This window comes from Hemitrygon akajei, chromosome 14, assembly GCF_048418815.1.
Source record: "Hemitrygon akajei chromosome 14, sHemAka1.3, whole genome shotgun sequence".
NCBI lineage: Eukaryota > Metazoa > Chordata > Chondrichthyes > Myliobatiformes > Dasyatidae > Hemitrygon > Hemitrygon akajei.
Genome location: NC_133137.1, coordinates 84,924,686 through 84,936,783, shown reverse-complemented (window position 1 = coordinate 84,936,783; position 12,098 = coordinate 84,924,686). Strand labels below are relative to the sequence as shown.

Genomic DNA, 12,098 nt, shown 5'->3' with positions numbered 1-12,098 from the left:
GTTTATTATTTAATTCAGAAATTTGATAGCAGAGGGGAAGAAACTGTTCCTGAAATGTTGAGTGTGTGTCTTCAGGCTCGAGTACCTCCTCCTTTATGGTAGCAATGAGAAGAATGCATGTCCTGGGTGATGAGAGTACATACACATCACCGAGGGCTTCACGTGGTCTGTACATACCGGCTGTGTGTAAAAAACACACAACAGCGCCTCGTTTACCTCAGATGGTTGAAGAAGTTTGGGTCCCCATATCCTAAGAACTTTCTACAGGGGCACAATTGAGAGCATCCTGACTGGCTGTATCACTGCCTGTTATGGGAACTGTACTTCCCTCAATCGCAGGTCTCTGCAGAGAGTGGTGTGGACAGCCCAGCACATCTGTAGATTTGAACTCCCCACTATTCAGGACATTTACAAAGACAGGTGTGTAAAAAGGGCCCAGAGGATCAATGGGGACCGGAGTCACCCCAACCACAGATTATTCCAGCTGCCACCATCCGGAAAACGGTACCACAGCATAAAAGCCAGGACTAACAGGCTCCGGGACAGCTTCTTCCACCAGGCCATCAGACTGATTAATTCATGCTAACATAATTGTATTTTTATGCTATATTAACTGTCCTGTTGTACATACTATTTATTACAACTTACTGTAAATTGTACATTCCACATTCAGACAGATTTAACATAAAGATTTTTACTCCTCACGTATGCGAAGGATGTAAGTAATAAAGTCAATTCAGTTCAATGATAGATGCCGCCTTATTGAGGCCTTATTTGAAGATGTCGTTGATGCTGGGGAGGCCAGTGCCCATGATGGAACTAGTTGAGTTTGCAATGTCCTGCAGCTTTTTCCAATCTTGTGCAGTGATTCCATCATGCCAGATGGTGATGCAACCCGTCAGAATGCTCTCCACGGTACAGCCACAGAAAATTGTGACAGTCTTTGGTGACATACCAGGCTTCCTTAAACTCCTAATGAAATAGAACCACTGATGTCCGTTCTTCTCAATTATATCAATATATTGGGCCCAGGATAGATCTTCAGAGATGCGGACACACAAAATTGAAACTGCTCAGCCTTTCCACTGGTGATCCCTCGATAAAGACTGGTGCGTGTTCCCTCAGCTTCTCCTTTCTGAAGTCCACAATCAATTCCTTGGTCTTACTGAAGTTGAGTGCAAGCTTGTTGGTGTGACACCATTCAACCAGCTGATCTATCTCATGCAGGAGTGAGATGAAAATGTAGGTCGACTAATTAGTAAGTTTGCAAGTGTCTCAAAATCTGGCAGTGTTGTGCATATTGAAAAGATTGTCAAAGAATATAGCAGTTAGAAATTTAGGAAGAGAAATGGCAGATGATATTTAATCTGGATAAGTGTGAGGTGACACATTTTGTGAGGTCAAAAGCAGGAGAGAAATTATACAGAAAATGACAAACCCTTTGGATTGTTGACATACATTGAAATGTTCATGTGCTGGTCCAGAGCTGCCAGAACGTGGCAAAAATAAGTCGAGAGGGTGGTAAATAATGAATACAAAATATTTGTCATCATCAGAATCAGATTTGTTACCACTTATTCATGTGAAATGAAAAGATGTACAAATTACTATAAATTACAAAAAAGAAATAGTAGTGGAAAAAGAAATTCTGAGGTAATATTCATGCATTAATGGACCATTCAGAAATCTAATGGCTGAGGAGAAGGAGCTGTCTCTGAACCATTGAGTGGGGGTCGTCAGGCTCCTGTACCTTCTTCCTGATGGTAGTAATGAGAAAAGGGCATGACCCGGATGATGAGGGCCCTTAATGATAAATGCCTCCTTGAGGCATCAGCTCTTGAAAGTGCCCTCGTTGGTGAGGTGGGGTGTGCCCCATAATGGAGCTGGCTGGAGTCTACAACACCCTACAGCTGGGCGTTATCAGAGTCAGAAAACTGTATAAAACTCAGCCGCATTTTCACTCGTGTGCTGTTCTCTTTCCACATTACAGGACGGATGTGGGGGCTTTAGAGAAGGTGCAGAAGTGTTTCACCAGGATGTTGACTAGATTGGAATGTATTAGCTGCAAGGAGACATTTTTCAAACATGGATTGTTCAAATGAGATTGAGGGCTGAACTGAGAGAAATACAGGGTCAGCGGCCAATTTATTAGGTACATCTGTTCACCTGCTCATTAGTACAAATATCTAATCAGCCAATCATGTGACAGCAACTCAATGCATAAAAGCATGCAGACATGGTCAATAGGTTCAGTTGTTGTTCAGGCCAAACATCAGAATGGGGAAGAAATGTGATCTAATTGACCTTGACTGTGGAATGATTTTTGACACCAGACAGGGTGGTTTGAGTATCTCAGAAACTGCTGATAGGATATTCACATTGATATATATATGTGATGGAATATATGTTATTCACATACAACAGTCCCAAGAGTTTACAGAGAACGGTGTAATATACAAAAAACGTCTAGTGAGCGGCAATTCTGTGGGCAAAAAATGACTTGTTAATGAGAGGGTTCGAGGGGAATGGCCAGACTGGTTCAAGCTGACATCAGCTCAAATAATCACTCCCTACAACAGTGGTATCAAGAAGAGCATCTCTGAATGCACAATGAATAGGCTACAGCAGTAAAAGAACACAAACAGGTATTTAGACAGACACACAAACAGACAGGGAACAGTAGGATACAGACCTAGTGCGGGCAGAGGGGATTAGTTAGATTTGCATCATGGTCAGCACAGATTTAATAAGCAGAAGGGTTTGTTCCTGCGCTGTACAATGTTCTATATCAGTTAAGCCATTGACACCTTATTCTGAGACGATCACACCAGACCACTAGGGAAACTTCTTCACAAACAATCTTCTCTAGCACCATCTGAATCTCAAGTCATTCAATGTAATTATCTTTCATCCTTCTAAACAGAATATGATCTTGGGATGTTCAAATTTATCTGGTAAGCCTTTGCTATACTTTTTCTAAGCCAAGTACAGAATATTTCACAATCACTGAGCTCTTGAAAGGAAAAGAGAACCTAGGTCTGTGCTTCTTTAGACAGAACAGGCTAAGGGACATGACTGAAGTATTTAAAGTTATGAGAGGTATGAATAGGATAGACTGCAAGAAACTCTGTCTATACTTCTGCCTTGACTTATAGTAAAAGATCCAACAATCCTTCTCCCATTAAAAACTTTGGGCTATGTGGTATGAAAATTCTAGACAGTTTCTAGAGTAGGTTACACGGTCGGCACAATTTTGTGAGCCGAAGAACATGTAGGGTGCTGTAGATTTCCATGTTCCATGTTCATCAGGCAAAAGATACACAAACCTGAAAGCACGTACGACCAGGCTCAAGGATAGCTTCTAACTCACTGTTATTAGACACATGAGTGGACCTCTTGTATGATAAATTGAGTTTTGACCTCACAAACTACAGTATCTTATTATGATCTTGCATCTTATTGTTTACCTGCACTGCACATACTCTGTGGCTGCTCTATTCTCTATCATTATTGTTTTACTTCGTTCTAGCTAAATTTATAAGCAGTTTGCAAGGAGAAACTTTTCACTGTGTCATGGTACAGGTAACAACAATAAATGAACACATCAATACAAACGCCCATATCAGAGGGAATTAAAACTAGATTTGATCTAAGCAGGAAGAGGTTTAGAAGGAATCTGAGCAGGACCTGTTTCATCCAGAGAGTGCTAAGTACCTGGAATACAGTGCCTGAGATGGTTATGGAAACAAGGTCACTGAGAGCATTTAAAATGGATCCAGAAGAGCACGTTATTCTCTTCAGCAAAGGGGGTTATAGACCGAGTACTGATTGATTGGATATAATTGAAGGACGCCCACTGGTCAGTGTGGACAAGTTGAGCTGAATGACCTGCATGATTCAATGATTCCATGGTTCCATTCAGAATTTCCCATTTAATTTTTTTTGCAGCATTTTCTCTCCTCATCCCCATAGATTCCTCCCCCCCACACCCCGACCCAAATAGTCACCTACAACTTACAGTGGCCAGTTAACTTGCTAATCCTCCCTCAATTGGATGTGGGAGGAAAACAGAACACCAACAGAAGACACAGTCACAGAGGATAAATGTAAACATCACACAGAGAGCAGCAAAGGTCAGGATTAAACCCGGACCGCTGAAGCTCTGTGGTAACACCTGTACTGATATTTTCTGCATCGGTTGGAAAGCAATAGTGGCACAAAATCCAACTTTACTTCTGCTGCTAAACCTGGCACCATCTCAGATCAAAGAACAGTTCGTGTCACCAAGAGGTCGAATGGACCTCTTGTACCATACGGAAGACTCCTGCCCTCACAATCTACCTTGCTATGATCTTGCACTTTATCGTTTACCTGCACTGCACTTCCTCTGTTGCTTTTACACTTTATTCTGCATTGCTTTACCTTATTCTACCTCAATGTACTGTGAAATGATTTGATCTGCATAAATAGTGTGCAAATCAAACTTTACATTGTATCTTGGTACATGTGACAATAATAAACCAGAACCAATAGTATGACATCAGATCACCCTTCTGTCTATACCTGCCTAAGAAACATTAGGATACTGTAAAGTATCACTAAGATTAACAGTGCAGATGGAGGCTCTTTGGTCCATCGTCTGTATGCCAGGCTAGGGAGAGGTATTTTAATTCCATGCTTCCAAATCTCTTACTATCTTTCCTTTCAGTTAGTCCTGACGAAGGGTCTCGGCCCAAAACATCGACAGTGCTTCTCCCTATAGATGCTGCCTGCCTGCTGTGTTCCACCAGCATTTTGTGTGTGTTGTTTTAATTCCATGCTTGTCCAGATACCTTTTAACTCTGATGAGGACTGCTCCTTTCATCCACCTTTTCTCACAGCAGGACGTAGGCACCCACAATTCCTGGGCAATATTTTGTCATCCTTTCTTGTCTAATCCTTCTACCAATTAACTTAACTTGACAATAAACACAACTTTGACTTGAGATAGCGCAGAGCTGGATGATCCAATGATCATGCGAAAAGTCAGACACATAATGTGAGCTTACAGACAGCACACACAGTGGGTGCTGCTCCTTCAGAACCTGACAAATTTAAATTGTGAATAACACATACAAAATAATGGAGGAACTCGGCAGGTCAGGCAGCGTCTATGCAGAGGAATAAAGAGTCAACGGCTTGGAGCAAGATCCTTCATCACGAATGGAAAGGAAGGGGGAAGAAACCAGAATAAGTGAGGGGAGGGAAAGAATTACAAGATAGAAGGTGATAGCTGAAGCCAGGAGAGGGGGAGGATGGGTGGATGAAAGAGGGGGAAGAACGAAGAGAATTTAAATAGTGCATGTCCCATTTGTTGAAGGAAAGGGATGGATGATGGGTCTGGCTCAAAGCGTCAACTGTTTATTCCACTCCAAGGATGTTGTCTGACCTGCTGAGTTCCTACTGAATTCTGTGTGTGCCACTCTGGATTTCCAGCATCTGCAGAATCTCTTGTGTTTATCCTTCCCGTTCTTATTGTTTCTGCTCCTGAATTAGCTCTCCTCTTTGTCACTCTGCCTTTGTTTCCGTGACTAAAAATTTTCAGTTAAAAAAAAATCAGAAAATGCCAGAAAGACTCGGCAAGTTGGGCAGCATCTGCAGAAAGGGAGGAAACTAATATTTCAGCTCCAGACCATTCCTCCAGCCTTGGTATATCCCTCCTCACCACTCACAAAGTATAAATGTAAATTCCACATAGAAAGCACCAGAGGTCAGGGTTGAACCCAGATTGCTTGAACTTGGAGACTACACTGGTACTGGCTTCTTTCTTGCACAGAGCAGAAAACAGTAGTGGTACAAAAATGCAACCTTTCTCCAGCCCTGGTCTAACACTCCCCTGCAAGAATACTTTATGCTAAATTGTGTGCACGCGCCAATGGTTAAAAATCCTTGCATTCAAGTCTTTGCTGCTGGTTTGACAGATCTGAAGGTAGCTGATGTTTGATCAGGTGTATAAAGACAAGGCAGCAGACTTACACAGCTCCCTTCCAACCAACACTCCCTAATTACAATCCTAACTGTTGTACAGTGCAGAATGGTGTTGTACACTGAGTGCTGAGCATTGAATTTGGTAAATGTTAATTAGCACGCTTGAATATTTTGTTGCTGAGATTGTTCTATAAAGTACATCACGGTCGTAACCTTACAGCTCACTATGCCATCCCTGTGATTAAAATAAAAATCCAGGGACATTTGCCCAACACCAGGCTAGAGTGTTAATTGAGCAGGTTTGATCTATATGGAGTGTTTTTTTTTAATTTAGTGATATAATTTGCTAACAGGCCCTTCCGGCCCACGCAGCTCAATCGTACCCACGTGACAAATTAACCTAGTAACCTGTATGTCTTCCGAATGTGGGAGGAAACCGTGACACCCTGAGGAAGCCCACAAGGTCACGGGGAGAAAGTACAAACTCCTTACAGGCAGCGGCGGGAATTGAACCCCCGCCACGGGCGCTGTAATAGGGTTATACTAACCAGTACGCTACCATGCCGCCCCAGTGCGAATCAGGAAGCTAAGTACTGTGCGTGCTGGAATTCTGAAATAAAAGTAGTCATCAGGTCACTGCAGTATCTGTGGTTTAGATCAATCGACCTGACAACAGTAATTTTGTTCCCTCCTCCATAGATGCTGCCTGCCCTGAGTTTTACCGTGTTATTTTTTTTAATTCTAGTGAAACGATTCAGCCTGTAGAATGGAGTAGAATCTGCTCAAGGTGAAGATGTTTGTAATTGTATAATAAGCGTTTTTTTTTTTAGCTATTGTCGCGCGTTAATGGATTGGAAACCTTACCCGTTGCGCGGCGAAACCCTTGGAGAGTTGAACGTGTGAGTGCAACGGAATCGCCGAAAAAAAACCCTGTACAACAGAACCGCAGAGTGAATACGAAGATAGTAAATTACTGCGATTTTGACAGCAAAGAGATCTCATTGAAAGATTCTATAAATATGTAGAAAACAAGCAGAAATAAAAACAATAACCAGGCTGTCAGATTTAATCACAATTCTGAAATATGAGTTCCCTTTCCATCTACTGACTTGGACGCCGGTTTCTATTATCCACCCGGTCCAACTGAAACTTAACCTTCCATTACAATCCTGTCTGTAGGATATCGATCTACCTTCCTGATTTGCAATGAATCAATTGTTTCCTCATTGAATCAATTCTATTCGCCCATCTAATCATTAGTCATACAGCATGGAAACAGGCCGTTCGGCCCACACTGTCCATGCTGACCACTGGACACGCATCCGTATTAATTCCATCTTCTAGCACTTGGGCCATAGTCTCGATTGTATTTATTGCCTCAGACACTCGCCACCAAGGCTATCAGTGTCGCCTGTGCATTTAGTTACAATACTTCTTCAAGGGTTTATTTGTGTTTATAAAATGCTTCCTGAGCGCCAATGTGGACTGTAGTCCTTCGGATGAGTCAGTGGAACCGACCTGATCAGTATTCAAAACACTCCACACACTCTCAGGAAGTGTCTCTCTCTCTCTCTCTCTCTCTTTCTCTCTCTCTCTCTCCCCTCTCTCTCTCTCCCCCTCTCTGAACACGCTCGCTCGTTTCCCGGTATGCACCTGACGTGTGCATAAACCCACCAAGAAAAAAAAAATCCTTCGTTAAATTCGAGCAGTCGAGATTTGCTACTGAACAAAGACAATCACTTCGGTCTGTGATAGATCCGCCGCGGGAGAAGTTGCGAGCCCTGAGACGCGCGTTGTTCGAAAACTCCTTTCCCCTCCCGTCCTGTGGACGAGGTAGGTTGTAATCGGCTTCAACATTATTCGCGAATTTGGACAAGTTGTCACAGACGAGTTGCAACCTTAATGCGTGTGTGTTTTGAAATCACTGAGCGATTTAAAAAATTCTTCCTTTATGGCATTTGCTTGGTTCTTGGTGTTGACTTTGACTACTGATCGGGAGGTGAATCAGACTATATGACCTCCCTGTTCACTGGTTAAGTATTTGATAGCATTTTGGTATTGTGTATAGTTTTATAATTTTTTTAAAAAAACAGCGGCGGTGTCTGTCTCTCTCCGCTTGTCTCCTGAGTCTAGGTTTCCAGATGGTAGTGACAGGTGAGGCGGTGACCTTTCCACACCCTAATGCGCGAATTACCTTCTTGTCACGAAAACAGCGTATGTCCACTCTAATTAGGAACCCTTGGTACTTTGGCGAATTCAAAAACATCTGCAAACTTTCCTCGTTTCCCTGTTGAGACTCCGAGAGCCCGTTATCCACATTGCTCTCGATGTCCCGGCTAGGAATGTGGGCTGCTGTTTGTGGCCAGGTGCCGACCTGACATCTCCATCCCCTGCCAGCTTTCTCTGGGACTGTTGGGACACACCGGAACACTTACAATTCAGTCGGGTGGTAAAAATAATAATTAATTATCCGGTGTCAGATAAATTCCAGACAAAACGCTTCCAAAAAAAAACGAGAGAGGGAGGGATGGAGGAGAGGGTTTGGATGGCATTTTCGAATTCGGCATCCTTTCTCGTCAAACCGGAGGAATTGCCACATTCACTAATCTACCGTGTTTACACTATGAGTTCGACTGGCCGCCACGCTGAACAATAATAACTTAATTGACCAGGGCGTGTAACTGCCATCCGGACGCTCTTGATTGCGGTTTGAGGACGGACAGTAACCCTGCGTTCGCGTTTTGCATTCCTATAGGTTACTCGGGCTGAGATTTCCGAAACTGGCAGGTGATTGATTCCCAGTAATAACTCAGTGACTTTAAGAGGGCGAAGTGAATTGCAGCCGTGATGTAGGGCTGGATGCAGGCATGTATTTTATTGTTTGGCTCTCACCTTTTTGTTTCCTCAAATTGCGTCGGCCGTGGTGCCCAGTACACTGAATTCTTGACCTCGGTCAGGGAATTTTAGGAAACACCTGGCAGTGACGAGAGAGCCGGAAACTTTGGAGAACCAATCAACTTGCGCTGCTCATGTGCTCCTCCTGGCGGCTGGTACGTTCGCGGCAGATACCAGAGTCAAGGTGGCGGGGTAGTCACCCAGAGTGAAAACACTGCCAGTAATTGCCGTGTTACTGAGTGAAATTCCTCAAGACTTGGTGTGTGTTCTCCTACTACTGTCCCTCCTCCTCCTCTCTTTTTCCATTCCTTTTTTCTTCTTCTCCACAGCTGCCCATCAACTCCCTCTGGTGTCCCTCTTCTTTCCCTTTCTTCCAAAGTCCACTGTCATCTCCGATCAGATTCCTTCTTCAGCCATTGCATCACCTCCCAGCTTCTCACTTCAGCCACCCTACCCACCCATCCACTTTCTCATGTACTCCTTCCCTTCCCCCAACTTCTTATTCCAGCTTCTTCCCCCTTCCTTTCTCACCTGAAACATTGACTGTTTATTCTCCTCAAAAGATGCTGCCTGATCTGCTGAGTTTTTCCAGTATTTAGTGTGTGCCGCTAACTTCCCCTCTATTCTTTGCCATTCTGGAGTGGGGGGTGGGAGGGGAAAGGGGACCAAACTATTATTGGACTCTACAAGGTGATGACTCCTCTTTCTGTGCTGACTATTAGAACCAATTCTGTCTAGCAAGAGCACCAACTCCAACCACAAAGCTGGTGAACAGCATTCTATACAAGAGTAACACACATAACATGCTGGAGGAACTCAGCAGGTCAGGCAGCATCTTTGGAAAGGAGTAAATATTCGACATTGTTGGCCAAGACCCTCCATCAGAACTATAAACAAGAACAATGACTCTGTTATAAGACTATTGAATGGTTCCTTAGGAGAGGGACTTTTGACCTCACAATCTACCTCATCGTGGCCTTGTGCCTTATTGTCTGCCCGCACTGCACTTTCTCCGTAACTGTAGCACCTCTTCACTGTTATTGTTTTCCCATGCACTACCTCAATGCTGTAATGGAATGAAACAGATTTATTATTGTTAATATATGTTGATAAATTTGTTGCTTTGTAGCTGCAGCACTGTGCAAGACATAACAATTATATAAAGTAAATCGTGCAGAAGAGGAACGGTGAGGTAGTGCTTGTGCCCAGTCCGTCACAGGCAATGCTCTCCCCACCATTGAGTACATTTACATGGATTGCCTCCATAAGAAAGCTGCATCCATCCAGGACTCCCACCATCCAGGCTATGGCCTCTTCTTATTATAACTTTTGGGCAGGAGGAACAGGAGCCTTAAATCCAATACCTCCAGATTCAGGAGCAGTTCAACCATCAGGCTGCTGAATCACTGTGGATAACTTTACTCACTGCAACTTTGAACTGACACCACAAACCACAGAGTCACTTTCAAGGGCTTGACATCACATGTTCTCATTATTATTTAGGTTTCTGTTTGCACTATTTGTCTTATTTTGCACATTGGTTATTATGTATAAATTTTCATAAATTCTATTGTATTTCTTACCTGAAAATGAATGACAAGGTAGTAAGTGGTGACGTATAATAAATTTAGCCTGATCTTGATGGGCCATTCAGAGATCAAGGAGAAGAAGCTGTTCTTAAAAGGTTAAGTGCGGATCTCCAGGATCCTGTACCTCCTCTCCAATGGTCATAACATAAAAAGAGCATATAAAAGAGTTTTTCACTATAATTTGGTCATCATGATCATCAACATTACAAGCTGTGGGGGAACCACAGTCTTAAGACCATGATTTTTCTTTGCAAACTTTCATACAAAAGTGGTTTGCCATTGCTGCCTTCTAGGCAGTGTCTTTACAAGATAGGTGACCCCAGCCATTATCAATACTCTTCAGATTGTCTGCCTGGCATCAGTGCTTGCACAACCAGTACTTGTGATGTGCACCAGCTGCTCATATAACCATCCGCCACCAGATCGAGAGGCTAGGCAGCTGCTACACCTTGCCCAAGATGACCTGCATGCTAGCGGATAGGAGGAGCACTTTACACCTCCTTTGGTAGAGATGTATCTTGACCCTGCCACATAATTTGGTACATTTAACAATAAGCTTATTTAGCAATTTATGAATGAGTTTGGATTACCTTGGGTTAGTGTGCTTAAAATACATCTCAGATTGCTCGGCTCTACTCTTGTGTTTGGTCACCTGATAATGCAGTTCAAAGTTCTAAGTAAATTTATTATCAAAGTGCATACCATGTATGTCACCAGATACAACCTTGAGATTCATTTACTCGTAGGCATTTGCTGGAAAACGAAGTACCACGGAATGTATGAAAAACTACACATAACAAAGATTAACAAATATCCAATGTGCAAAAGAGGACAAATTGTGCAAATAATAAATTAAGAAGTAAGTAAATAAACAATACAAAGAAGAGCAGTGTCCTGGATCCACGTGAAAGACACAGTTTAGTGTAGAATAGTTCTGAGCTCTGCCTCCAGTGCAAGATGGCATATTGGCACCAGGTCACCATGGTACTATTGGCTGCAGTGGTGCTGACTGCATGCAGAGTGGAGCTTGGATGGTGGTGAGGGAGTAGCGTGGAAAGATCTCCTTGGGAACTGGCAGTTTTGACTTGGATTGTCTTTTTCTTAAGCGATCCTTCAGGTTTGAAGATTATTTGTTTCCACCCCAAGGGTGTGAGTGACTGATGCAAAGTGGAATCCACAAATCCGGCCATGAGTCTCTGGTAGTGTTTTGTGGACCAAGAGAACTCTTCCCTCCCACTGTCTGCACTACCTATTGAAACTTGGTGCTGTGTCTCTTTCCATTTGGCTAGTCAGTGAAGATGTACCATCTCCACTAAAAGACTTTGTGAACATCCTTGACAAGAGGAGAGCACAGCCCCTACCATCCAGGCTATGCACTCTTCTTGCTGCTACCATTGGGCAAGAGGTACAGGAGCTTTAGGTCCCATACCACCAAAGTTCAAATGATCAAAGTAACTTATTATCAAAACACATATACATCACCATATACAACTCTGAGATTCATTTTCTTTCAGGCATTCTCAACAAATTCATAATAAAATAATAACCATAATAGAACCAATGAATGGCTGCACCAACTTGGGTATTCAACCAGCGTGCAAAAGACGACAAACTGTGCCAATATAAAAACAAAGAAATATTTTATAA

General features: G+C 42.9%; 1 protein-coding gene across 2 annotated transcripts in view; it reads left to right on the top strand.

Annotated features, from left to right (window-relative positions):
- Positions 1-7,580: 7,580 nt before the first annotated feature.
- Positions 7,581-12,098, top strand: part of celf2 (cugbp, Elav-like family member 2) — a 1,088,079-nt gene continuing 1,083,561 nt past the window's right edge. For both annotated transcript variants that reach the window (XM_073066515.1, XM_073066516.1), the window contains exon 1: positions 7,581-7,800. The gene's annotated coding sequence lies outside the window, so the exon portion shown is untranslated. The remainder of the gene's footprint in view (positions 7,801-12,098) is intronic.